This window comes from Coregonus lavaretus (genome assembly GCF_964263955.1).
Source record: "Coregonus lavaretus genome assembly, chromosome: 1".
NCBI lineage: Eukaryota > Metazoa > Chordata > Actinopteri > Salmoniformes > Salmonidae > Coregonus > Coregonus lavaretus.
In genome coordinates this window covers 42,736,946-42,750,550 of record NC_139988.1, presented here as the reverse complement: position 1 = coordinate 42,750,550, position 13,605 = coordinate 42,736,946, and the positions used below count along the sequence as shown (strand labels likewise).

Here is a 13,605-nt window from a genome sequence, read left to right as displayed (position 1 = left end):
TAGAAATGTGTTTCATAAACCAGACATGACTTTCTAGCAGGTTGAATGAAGAATCATGTCTGGTCTACGTAATATATTTCTAACTGTAACAATGAATGATGTGAACATTTGAATAAGCCCCTGGCGTTTGTGTAATAGAGTCCGATGGGTTGATGTGAATGACAAAGCCTTCTACATATGATGTCTGTATATCCTGTTCATCATCAGTCTGTATATTCTGTTTATTGTGGCAGCACCATTTCACAAAGTCAAATTCCTGTGTACATGCAAATATTTTGGCGAATAAAGGTGATTCTGATTCATTCAAGCAAAGACAAAACCACATAATTAAGTCACCCATAACAAAAGCTTTTCTCATGAATCTAGTCAGCTAGACACAGTTCAGGAGGCATAGTCTGTATCAAACCTGAACTAAATTAAATGGATTATGGTATATTTGACAAGAGATACCTTATTTGGACCAATGGGAGAAAAGAAGTGAGATGCATATGGACAAGATAATATCACACAGGACCTTAGCAGGGCGGATGGCTATACACAAGGACTCATGTCTTACCATGTGCTACTGTGTTCTATCTCCAACTGCCTCAGAGAATGTTGCACATTCTTTCTGCTTTTGTAGGAAGCCTAGTAATTCAAATGTAAATGAGAATGTTTGTGAGGGGTGGATGAGTTTAGTAAAATTCAGCATCTTCTTAACCTGAAAAGTTGTACAAAATATACTTATTAGAGCAGAATGTGGGTTTGAATCATCTCTGAGTCAGTGGCCACGTTGATGTCATAACCTGTGAGACATGGGACTGGGGAGGTGTCCAAAGGGTGGTGTCATTATATGAAAACATTTTTACTGAGAGCGGACATCAAAAGCTGATGAGTTTTGCTCACATGGAAAAATAGATATGTTTTTCAGTTCAGATTAAAGAGAAAGAATGTAAACTAGAACATTAATCGTCAGCTCAAGTAACTAATTTCCTACCATGTAATCTGTTTTGATTTCAGGATCTAAACAGATCCACCAATGTAGTGTTCCAGGCCCACCAAGTGAGCCGGAGCAAGAGAGGCCAGGTGGTGGGCACCAGAGGAGGCTTCAGAGGCTGCACCGTCTGGCTCACAGATAAACCGCTCATCATAGCCAAAACTCAATGGATTGTCACTATTACATGTTGCTATTACAGTCAAGTGTTACTAGTGACTTTAGTAATAATTATACTGTTGAGTATTAGCTAATCTCACCTGACATTCTCCATGTGTCCACCCCCAGGTTTGTCTGGCGCTGGGAAGACCACCATAGCCTTTGCCCTGGAGGAGTACCTGGTGTCTTACGGCATCCCCTGCTACTCACTGGACGGGGACAACATCCGCCACGGCCTCAACAAGAACCTGGGCTTCACAGCCACCGACCGCGAGAAGAACATCAGACGTATCGCAGAGGTGGCCAAGCTGTTCGCAGACGCTGGCCTCGTCTGCATCACCAGCTTCATTTCTCCTTACACAAAGGTCAGGGGTCATTCTGGGGAGTGTCTACCCATTTCCGCTGGTATTAGTGGTATTGTGTTGTGTAGAGAGTGTTCTGGTGCAAAATGGATGCCGTATATCAAGTATACTGTGTGTTACCATTGATAAAACAGCATTCTGACAATCCTGTTCCCCCTTCTCTTTTGTCTAAAGGATTGTGATCTTGTCAATCCAAGATGGCGTAGTAGTGCAGTTGTGTTTTTATCGTCTGTAAATACCCTATTTTTCGTACATATTTCCCTATCAGACTTTTCATCCTTCTACAAGATATACTTTCCTGCAACCCGCCTCACTCAATGTGGAACGGATTCTATTATTGACTTACCTTTATCTAGAATCTAGAATCTCCAGTTGAAACTAGCTAGCCAGCTAACTAGCTACTTGCTATTTGCTATTAGCCACAGCTAGCGGTGTTTCACCCAGAACATTGGATTTTTTTCTGCGGGATTAATTTTAATCACTGGACATTGATCACCGGATATTCGGCCAGTCTGCACAGCGCGTTATCGACCCAGAACATATCAGTTTTTCCGCCGGAATCACTGAATCACTGGACCTTTAACTCCGGATTCATCGCTACCAGCTAGCTACCACCAGCCAGCTACAACAAAACGGACGCTGTGGTCTGGCTAATCATCCTGAGCTAGGCCCATCGCCCATCTCCCGGCTATCTACCTCTCTGTCAACCGGACGGGACCACCTAGTGTTGACACGGAGCCCCGCCGATCCTACACGACTGGTCTGCCGACGAAATCGTCTGATGTGGTTACGACGTTAACCACGAAGATTCCATCCATCTGCTAGCCCTGGCCCGCTTGCACACGCTAGCCGTGGCCTCTTACTAGTGCTTCACCACCGGACCTTATGATAACTCAGCTATACAGCTGATATCTGCTGGACTGTTCCTTTTTACGGTACTACATCCTGTTTATGTTTAGCCTCAGCCCAAACATGGTTAGTTTATTGTTGTTTCGGTTATTTCTAATTGTACTATATCACTGTAGACCCCCCAGCCTAGCTAAACCTGCCTTAGATAGCTCCTTTGCCCCTCCCCCTATACACGCGGAGACCGACTCAATTGATGCCTCCAGCGATGCTATCTCTTTCATTGTTACCCAACGCTTAGGTTTACCTCCACTTTACTCATATCCTTCCATATCCTTGTCTGTACATAATGCCCTGAATCTTTTCTATAACACCCGGAAATCTGCCCCCTTTATTCTATGTACCCAACGCACTAGAAGACCAGTTCTTAAAGCCTTTAGCCGTATCCTTATTCTAGTCCTCCTCTGTTCCTCTGGTGATGTAGAGGCTAACCCAGGCCCTGCAGCCCTCAGTATCACTCCTACTCCCCAGGCGCTATCATTTGATGACTTCTGTAATCGCAAAAGTCTTGGTTTCTTGCACATAAATATCAGAAGTCTACTTCCTAAGTTTGAGTTATTCACTGCGTTAGCACACTCTGCCAACCCTGATGTTCTAGCAGTGTCTGAATCCTGGCTCAGGAAGGCCACCAAAAATTCTGAAATTTCCATCCCCAACTATAACATTTTCCGTCTAGATAGAACTGCCAAAGGGGGTGGAGTTGCAATCTACTGTAGAGATAGCCTGCAGAGCTCTATCATACTATCCAGGTCTGTGCCCAAACAGTTTGAGCTTCTACTTCTAAAAATCCACCTTTCCAGAAATAAGTCTCTCACTGTTGCCGCTTGCTACAGACCCCCCTCAGCCCCCAGCTGTGCCCTGGACACCATATGTGAATTGATTGCCCCCCATTTATCCTCAGAGTTTGTACTGCTTGGTGACCTAAATTGGGATATGCTTAATACCCCAGCCATCCTACAATCCAAGCTAGATGCCCTCAACCTCACGCAAATTATCAACGAACCTACCAGGTACAACCCTAAATCCGTAAACATGGGTACCCTCATAGATATCATCCTGACTAACATACCCTCTAAATACACCTCAGCTGTCTTCAACCAGGATCTCAGCGATCACTGCCTTATTGCCTGCGTCCGTAACGGGTCCGCGGTCAAACGACCACCCCTCATCACTGTCAAACGCTCCCTAAAACACTTTAGCGAGGAGGCCTTCCTAATTGACCTGGCCCAGGTATCCTGGATGGATATAGATCTCATTCCGTCAGTAGAAGATGCCTGGTTGTTCCTTAAAAGTAATTTCCTCTCAATCTTAAATAAACATGCCCCATTCAAAAAATACAGAACTAAGAACCGATATAGCCCCTGGTTCTCCTCAGACTTGACTGCCCTTGACCAGCACAAAAACATCCTGTGGCGTACAGCATTAGCATCAAATAGCCCCCGCGATATGCAACTTTTCAGGGAAGTTAGGAACCAATATACACAAGCAGTCAGGAAAGCAAAGGCTAACTTTTTCAGAAATTTGCATCCTGTAGCACTAACTCCAAAAAGTTTTGGGACACTGTAAAGTCCATGGAGAATAAGAGCACTTCCTCCCAGCTGCCCACTGCACTGAGGCTAGGAAACACTATCACCACCGATAAATCTACAATAATCGAGAATTTCAAATAGCATTTTGCTACAGCTGGCCATGCTTTCCATCTGGCTACCACTAACCCGGCCACCAACTCTGCACCCTCTGCTGCAACTTGCCCATGCCCCCCCCGCTTCTCCTTCACACAAATTCAGACAGCTGATGTTTTGAAAGCGCTGCAAAATCTGGACCCCTACAAATCAGCTGGGCTAGACAATCTGGACCCTTTCTTTCTAAAACTAGCCGCCGAAATTGTCGCTACCCCTATTACTAGTCTGTTCAACCTCTCTTTCATAACGTCTGAGATCCCCAGAGATTGGAAAGCTGCCGCGGTCATCCCCCTCTTCAAAGGGGGTGACACTCTAGATCCAAATTGCTACAGACCTATATCCATCCTGCCCTGCCTTTCGAAAGTATTCGAAAGCCAAGTTAACAAACAGATCATCGACCATTTCGAATACCACCGTACCTTCTCCGCTATGCATTCCGGTTTCCGAGCTGGTCACGGGTGCACTTCAGCCACGCTCAAGGTCCTAAACGATATTATAACCGCGATTGATAATAGACAGTACTGTGCAGCCGTCTTCATCGACCTGGCCAAGGCTTTCGACTCTGTCAACCACCGCATTCTTATTGGCAGACTAAATAGCCTTGGTTTCTCAAATGACTGCCTCACCTGGTTCACCAACTACTTCTCAGATAGAGTTCAGTGTGTCAAATCGGAGGGCCTGTTGTCTGGACCTATGGCAGTCTCTATGGGGGTGCCACAGGGTTCAATTCTTGGGCCGACACTTTTCTCCGTGTATATCAATGATGTCGCTCTTGCTGCTGGTGACTCTCAGATCCACCTCTACGCAGACGACACCATTTTGTATACATCTGGCCCTTCATTGGACACTGTGTTAACAAACCTCCAAACGAGCTTCAATGCCATACAACAATCCTTCAGTAGCCTCCAACTGCTCTTAAACACTAGTAAAACTAAATGCATGCTTTTCAATCTAACGCTGCTGGCACCCGCCCACCCGACTAGAATCACCACTCTCGACGGGTCTGACCTAGAGTATGTGGACAACTACAAATACCTAGGTGTCTGGTTAGACTGTAAACTCAACTTCCAGACTCACATAAAGAATATCCAATCCAAAGTTAAATCTAGAATCGGCTTCCTATTTCGCAACAAAGCCTCCTTCACTCATGCTGCCAAACATGCCCTCGTAAAACTGACTATCCTACCGATCCTTGACTTCGGCGATGTCATTTACAAAATAGCCTCCAACACTCTACTCAGCAAATTGGATGTAGTCTATCACAGTGCCATCTGTTTTGTCTCCAAAGCCCCATACACTACCCACCACTGTGACCTGTACGCTCTTGTTGGCTGGTCCTCACTACATGTTCGTCGTCAAACCCACTGGCTCCAGGCCATCTATAAATCACTGCTAGGCAAATCCCCGCCTTATCTTAGCTCATTGGTCACCATAGCAGCACCCACCCGTAGTCTGCGCTCCAGCAGGTATATCTCACTGGTCATTTCCAAAGCCAACACCTCCTTTGGCCGCCATTCCTTCCAGTTCTCTGCTGCCAATGACTGGAACGAATTGCAAAAATCTCTGAAGCTGGAGACTCTTATCTCCCTCAATAACTTTAAGCATCAGTTGTCAGAGCACCTTACCGATCACTGCACCTGTACACAGCCCATCTGAAATTAGCCCACCCAACTACCTCATCCCTATATTGTTATTTATTTTGCTCTTTTGCACCCCAGTATCTCTATTTGCACATAATCTCTTGCACATCTAGCATTCCAGTGTTAATACTATTGTAATTATTCTGCACTATAGCCTATTTATTGCCTTACCTCCATAACTTGCTACATTTGCACACACTGTATATATATTTTCTGTTGTATTTCTGACTTTATGTTTTTTACCCCATATGTAACTCTGTGTTGTTTTTTATTGCACTACTTTGCTTTATCTTGGCCAGGTCGCAGTTGTAAATGAGAACCTGTTCTCAACTGGCTTACCTGGTTAAATAAAGGTGAAATAAAAAAAATAAAAAAATCCTTGAGAGGGCTGGTTTACCCTTCTTTGAGGTGTTCATCAACGCTCCTCTGGATGTGTGTGAGAGTCGCGATGTGAAGGGCCTCTACAAGAAAGCCTGTGCTGGAGAGATCAATGGTACAAACAACTTTTGGTCCATTGTTTACATTTTGGTATCCAGACATCGAAATGTAACTTCTTATTGTAAGGTTCCTTTCTATCTGAAAGAGTCAATCTTACATCCTTTTTGGAAAGGAATTCTAATGGATAAACCTGTGTTCTCAGGCTTCACTGGGATCGACGCAGAGTACCAGTGGCCCGAAGTTCCAGAGTTGGTACTGAAAACAGGAGAGATCACAGTAAACGAGTGCATCCGGCAGGTGGTGGACCTGCTTAAAGAGCAGGTGAACATGACAGACTGCTTACCTATTATCCCAGCTCATCTAAACTACAAAAAAGTAAAGAGTGGGAAATGGAATTGACCACAAACCTAGCTTATAAAATATCAAGACAAAACAAAACAAAACAGAACTTATCAAAAGATGCTGAACAAAACTACCAAAGTTATAACTGCAAGTGCATACGCTCTTAGAAAAGAAGGTTCCAATAGGGTTCTTCAGCTGTCCTCATAGAACGTGTTTTGGTTCAAGGTAGAACCCAAAAGGGTTCTACCTGGAACCAAAAAGGGTTCTTCAGTGGGTTATCCTATGTGGACAGCCAAAGAACCCTTTTAGGTTCTAGATAGCACCTTTTTTTCTAAGAGTACAAACCACTTGGGATCTATGTTATCCTCACTTGACATTGTCCTCTCTCTCTGTAACTGTTCAGAGTATTGTTCCAAGTGGAATCACGGAGGAGGTGAATGAACTCTTTGTTCCGGAGAACAAGCTGAAGCTGGCTCAGGCTGACTCTAGCACACTTTCCACCATCAGAATCACCAAGGTAACACACCTCTCCACTACCAATCGGCCCAAATGGCCATGGCTCAATATTTGACTGGATGGCAGACTGTGCTCATGATTGCCTCTTAATCTCTCTCTTCTGGATTGTACTATATGTTCTAATAGACTGGGCTGATTGCCCTAGGTTTGAAAATCAAGTCATGTCAAACATAGTAGGAGCTACAGTATATCACATTAAATTAGTTAGATGAAAAGTCTTACGCTGCACTATCTCGGTTTCCATCACAAACTGTTTCTCATTCAGCATGGTTTCCTGTGGACTCTGTCACCCCTGATAGCTGTCAATATTTCTTACATACAGTATCAGCTGTTAAGGGATATTTTTAACGGTCAGTAAATTGAATCCTAACCTGTTTGATGTATATTCTCACCTGTCTGTCCTGTTCAGTTGGACCTCCAGTGGATGCAGGTGCTGGCCGAGGGCTGGGCCACACCACTGATGGGCTTCATGAGGGAGAGGGAGTTCCTCCAGGTGCAGCATTTCGGCAACCTCCTTGATAGCAAGAACCACACACACACCCTTATAATACATCATAACATTACTCAGTCAATTCTTACTCTCCCCTCTATTCATAATGGAGCAAATGACAGTAGATGGATATGATATATGGTTGTCTCTAATTGTTTTCCTGACCATGTGACTATAGCCAATAACCAGGGCCCTGAGTTTTGCTTGGTAAGTTCACATGGTCAGCACAAACTCATGGCCCTAGTCATCACACACGTATCTTTCCCTGGTTCAGATGGCACCATCAACCAGTCCATTCCAATCGTCCTGCCTGTTACCACGGAGACCAAGCAGCGACTGGACGGTTGTGTGGCAGTAGCTCTGGAGTTCCAGGGAACCCGCGTGGCCATTCTGAGACAGCCAGAGTTCTATGAACATCGCAAGGAGGAGCGCTGTGCCCGTCAGTGGGGCACCACCTGCCCCCAGCACCCCTACATTAAGGTTGTCACCAACCACACACTTCCATGCATTGTTTTTTAGCAAACATAGATGTCCTTTGATGTGATAAAGCTACACTCTGTGCACATTCTTGTGCATACGAATTCCAAGCTATAATGGAGTTGAATGAAGTTGCACTTGAACTTTAACTTGAACTTGAATGTGCATGTGACATGCTATCCATATCCATCGTGAAATATATTGATATTATCAGTGTTTTGCATTAGCGCTGGCTGTTGGCTAATCAGCCGGTTACAGACTCATTTTCAGCTGGCAACTTTTTCCACTTCATATTAAAACTAGGCTACTTTTCATTTCTACGTTTCAATTCACTAGTCCGTCGAGCCATCTCCCGCTAGAATGAATGATTTTCATCTTCTAGCGATCTATTGATAGGATAGGTGCCTGTCAGTCACAAAGCGAGTGATGACAGGGAAACGCAGTCTGCTTTCTGTCTCACCTCCCGGTACACTTTGTGTGCTGTGGTTGATTGCAGTCGAATTTCTTTACACAGAGGGAGAGAGCATGATGCTTGTGAATTTGCACGTCCCATGTAATGTAGGTGGTAACGATGAGTCGAAATCCACGACTTAGACTAATTATTGTTTTCTGGCACATTATTTTATTTTATTTTGCATGTTTCACATAGCCAGCCACACAGAGTCGTGGCGCATAGTAGGCTATTTACTGTGCTGTGATTGACAACTGAAGAGCAAGTGTTGACTAGTTTATAAAAGGAGTCAAACTGATCTCCTATATCCCTTTGCCGTTCATAAATCATGCAACGTGGTTATATGTCCATGGTATCGCATCAGGACAATTAAACCAAAGGATTTCCTAGGTTTCCTTTCCTAGGATGTAGGGGCTTGCCAGACAATGACGCTAAAGTGAGTGACTCTCGTCTCGTCAGTCAGTGTAGCCTACCGATCCGCATTGGTGAGAGAGCTGTTCGTTTGGCTCTCTAATTTTGGTAGGCTTTTTGGCGATTATCTGCAGATAAATTATAAAAAAACATTCTATGAAGATGGTGAATCATCACTGCAGGAATAGGTAGTGGAGAGCCTCATTCTAGTCCAAATATGATAATTAGGGCCCTCACGGAATCGAGGCATTAAAATGGAATTCAACAATATTAAGAACTTTATTGACCTTAGTAGGAATCCATTCAATGTATTGAAAATTAATTAATTTGCCGAAGTTTATTATAAGACATGAACAGAATGCATAAGTGATTTGTGTTTCCTGCAACTTTGAAGAAGAGGCAAAGATAATGCCCCTGTCTGTGTGTGTGCGGTGCGTGTGTCTACCACTTTTTGTGTAGCCGTTAGCGATGATGCTAATGAAAACAGTTTTCTGGTAGATGGAAGGCTTCTCAATTGTTAACTACAAATTAGCTTTTTATTACCTGGCAGAATGATATCATGACTTTTTTCATAAATCCAGTGGGTATTTGTTTTGCAAACTCTACCATCACATGTGCGCTACAAAAACACAGCTAAACACTGCCTCTTAGTAGGTGCTCCGTTGAATTAAAGTTAATGAAAGTGGTCTATTGATGTGGTTTAAGCATTGTAGTGAACATCCAATGTTGTTGTTTTTCTACTCAAAAGGTGTGATTTTGAGAACGAAAACCTGAAAACAATTGGAAAAACAGAAACCTGAAAAAACAAAACCTTTAATTTATTTTTAAAGATAATGTAGGCTATTTACTTAATTGTTCTGTTTTAATAAAATGCCTAATTTGAAGAACAAACATCAAATAGGACTTTAATCTAAAGAGAAGACAGGTGAAATGTAATAAAAATCTTTCATATTCTCTTACATAGAAAATAGACCGGAATTTTTCAGTAATTTAAATTGTAAAGTTATATCTTTCTACACAATACCACGACAAATGTTTCCAATCTGGGAGATAAACTCGATAAAGTAAACAATAATTTCACTGTGTATTTCATATGGAATCAAGGCATTAGAATGTACCAGAAGCCACCAAAATAGCACTCCTTCTGCAAAAAAAATTGAACCCAGGGGGGCAAGATCCCCCAGGGGCCTGGCTGGCTACTTTTTCTATTTAGCTGGCTACTCAATGTAGTTGTGGAAAACACTGTATTATGTCATTCATATCTCTACAACATCCACCACCTTTTACAGATGGTGATGGAGGGTGGTGATTGGCTGGTGGGTGGTGACCTGGAGGTGCTGGAGCGAATCAGATGGAACGATGGGCTGGACTAGTACCGCTTTACTCCACGGGAGCTCAAGCAGAAGTTTAAATAAATGAAAGCAGGTTAGAAGAGTTCCTCTAAAAACAGGACAAGGATACAAAATCTACATTTGATTAAATATTATGTCTAAATAAATGAAGGTTTATGTCTAGCTACAGAAACTTTTATAATTTTTTCAGAAGCACTTGACAAAGACCAGATGCAAAAAGTAGCATGATAAATTACATGCCACAGGCACCTTAATTGGGGAGGACGGACTTGTGGTAATAGCTGGAGTGGAATAGTGTCAAATACATCAAAGACATGGTCTCCATTCCATTTGCTTCGTTCCGGACATTATTATGAGCCATCCTCCCCTCAGCACCTCCACTGTTACATGCGCATGGTTTAATTTATTGTTTGCACTAGATGGAGACATAATCCTCTATGTGAGACGTTAAAGACTGTATAGTCATGAGTGAACTGTTGTGCGCACATTTCCACCCTATGATATCTGCACTCACACTGTGTTGACTATTTTTGACCTGCGTTCATTCATTTATCCACAAGTTATGTGCATACAAGTTATGTGCATACCAAAATGCATACAAAGCTCCAGCATGACTTCACTTGTACATTTACACAATGAGACCACAGTATGCAAATGATGAACAGAATGCAAATTATGTTTGATTTGTCCTCTTTTTATCAACCACTTACCAACAATTAGTATGAAAGTCCTCACTGAAGTTATGCCACGTTCAAAACAACTGGGAACTCTGAATTCTCCGACTTCCGACTTCAGTGTGTTCAAGACAACTAGGAGCTCGGGGGGGGGGGGAAACAAGCTCCGACTGGGAAAATCAAGTCGGAAACTCTGGCATCTTTCTCCAACTTCCCGACCTGAAAATCACTGATGTCATGATTTGACCTAATTTTTCATTTGTGTTCCCAGTTGTCTTGAAAGCACCAATAATTCCTTATCTTTCTCCTATTCTCCATGACCATCAGATGCCATCTTCGCCTTCCAACTGCGGAACCCGGTCCACAACGGCCACGCCCTGTTGATGCAGGACACCAAGCAACGTCTCTTGGAGCGGGGCTACAAGCGACCTGTCCTCTTGCTGCACCCGCTCGGGGGCTGGACCAAAGACGACGACGTGCCTCTGGACTGGCGCATAAAACAGCACGCTGCAGTACTGGAGGAGGGGGTACTGGACCCCACCAGCACCATAGTGGCTATTTTCCCCTCCCCCATGATGTATGCTGGACCCACTGAAGTACGAGTCAACACAGCCATCAACACATTCATAGGTTTTGTGTGTTGTATGTTTAGCCAGGGATATTATTCAGTATTTAGTCAGTTACAGTAAGTAAACCCCCCTTTGGCTAGGCAGGTGATGTCCCTGTAGGGCTGGAAAATCCTACTGTGTTAGCCCAGCACTAAGGTTAACAAGTTTAAGACCATAATGTGTGTGCTTACTGTATGTGTGAGCATACATTTGTTTTTCTGTCAGGTCCAGTGGCACTGCAGGGCCAGGATGATCGCCGGAGCTAACTTCTACATTGTGGGTCGTGACCCAGGGGGCATGCCCCACCCAGAGACCAAGCAGGACATTTATGAGCCCAGCCATGGGGGTAAGGTCCTCACCATGGCCCCCGGCCTGACCTCTGTAGAGATCATCCCCTTCAGAGTGGCCGCCTACAACAAGACCAAGAGGGTCATGGATTTCTACGACGAGGACCGGTGAGCAGATGTTAAACATTGATTATGGCTTTTGTAATGCATATTTACAGATTATTTTATACAGAGCCTGTGGTGGGAAATGTGTGTCAAAGAATCTTCAAAAGCGGGCACCCCTGATCATTTTCCTTCTGTCTCTCTCTTTATTTCTCATCTCCATCCATCTCTCTTTCCCTCCTCTGCCTTTCCCAGACACGCTGAGTTTGAGTTCATCTCAGATACCAGGATGAGAAAGCTGGCACGGAGTGGGGAGAACCCCCCAGATGGCTTCATGGCCACAAAGGCCTGGAAGGTCCTGATGGAGTACTACAGCTCTCTACAGAGGGACCAGTAACCCAAAATACCAGAGCTCTTAGAAGGGCCACAATTTTAGTCCCTGAGGAATGTTCTAGTTTGATGTTATCTGCAAGTCATACACTTAGTGTACAAAACATTAGGAACACCTTCCTAATATTGAGTTGCACACTCTTTTGCCCTCAGAACAGCCTCAATTCGTCGGGGCATGGACTCTACAAGGTGTCGAAAGCGTTCCACAGGGATGCTGGCCCATGTTGACTCCAATGCTTCCCACTGTTGTGTCAAGTTGGCTGGATATCCTTTGGGTGGTTAACCATTCTTCATACACAAAGGAAACTGTTGAGTGTGAAAAACCCAGCAGCGTTGCAGTTCTTAACACATTTAAACTGGTGTGCCTGGCACCTACTACCATACCCAGTTCAAAGGCACTTAAATATTTAGTCTTGCCCATTCACCCTCTGAATGGCACACATACACAATCCATGGCTTAAAAATCCTTCTTTAACCTGTCTCCTCCCCTTCATCTACACTGATTTAAGTGGATTTAACAAGTGACATCAATAAGGGATCATAGGTTTCACCCGGATTCACCTGGTCAGACTATGTCATTAAAAGAGCAGGTGATCTTGATGTTTTGTACACTCAGTGTAGGTTTCATTTCATTATCATGGTAGATGATTCAGTGAGTAAGTAGTCCAATAATGACTGAAATCACACCAAGCAGTCCTGGAGGATTGGAGCTGTGTGCCCATCTTCATTGAAGGAAAACCATGTGATGTTGTAGGAGCCAGTGGTTGGGTTTAAGCAGTGAAATCATTCCTATGTGTGTCTATCTGTAAATCCATATATATACAGTGAGGGAAAAAAGTATTTGATCCCCTGCTGATTTTGTACGTTTGCCCACTGACAAAGACATGATCAGTCTATAATTTTAATGGTAGGTTTATTTGAACAGTGAGAGACAGAATAACAACAAATAAATCCAGAAAAACGCATGTCAAAAATGTTATAAATTGATTTGCATTTTAATGAGGGAAATAAGTATTTGACCCCTCTGCAAAACATTACTTAGTACTTGGTGGCAAAACCCTTGTTGGCAATCACAGAGGTCAGACGTTTCTTGTAGTTGGCCACCAGGTTAGCACACATCTCAGGAGGGATTTTGTTCCACTCCTCTTTGCAGATCTTCTCCAAGTCATTAGGTTTCGAGGCTGATGTTTGGCAACTCGAACCTTCAGCTCCCTCCACATATTTTCTATGGGATTAAGGTCTGGAGACTGGCTAGGCCACTCTAGGACCTTAATGTGCTTCTTCTTGAGCCACTCCTTTGTTGCCTTGGCTGTGTGTTTTGGGTCATTGTCATGCTGGAATACCC

The 13,605-nt window shown here is 43.7% G+C and overlaps 1 pseudogene across 1 annotated transcript in view; it reads left to right on the top strand.

Annotated features, from left to right (window-relative positions):
• LOC311127094 (bifunctional 3'-phosphoadenosine 5'-phosphosulfate synthase 2-like) overlaps positions 1–13,140 on the top strand; it is a 31,593-nt pseudogene extending 18,453 nt beyond the window's left edge. Inside the window, exons 2-12 of the transcript XR_014615195.1 lie at positions 1,000–1,114; positions 1,262–1,497; positions 6,076–6,215; positions 6,363–6,481; positions 6,906–7,019; positions 7,428–7,539; positions 7,783–7,988; positions 10,137–10,272; positions 11,201–11,469; positions 11,707–11,936; positions 12,126–13,140. The product of XR_014615195.1 is annotated as a bifunctional 3'-phosphoadenosine 5'-phosphosulfate synthase 2-like (transcript). The remainder of the gene's footprint in view (positions 1–999; positions 1,115–1,261; positions 1,498–6,075; positions 6,216–6,362; positions 6,482–6,905; positions 7,020–7,427; positions 7,540–7,782; positions 7,989–10,136; positions 10,273–11,200; positions 11,470–11,706; positions 11,937–12,125) is intronic.
• Positions 13,141–13,605: the final 465 nt, after the last annotated feature.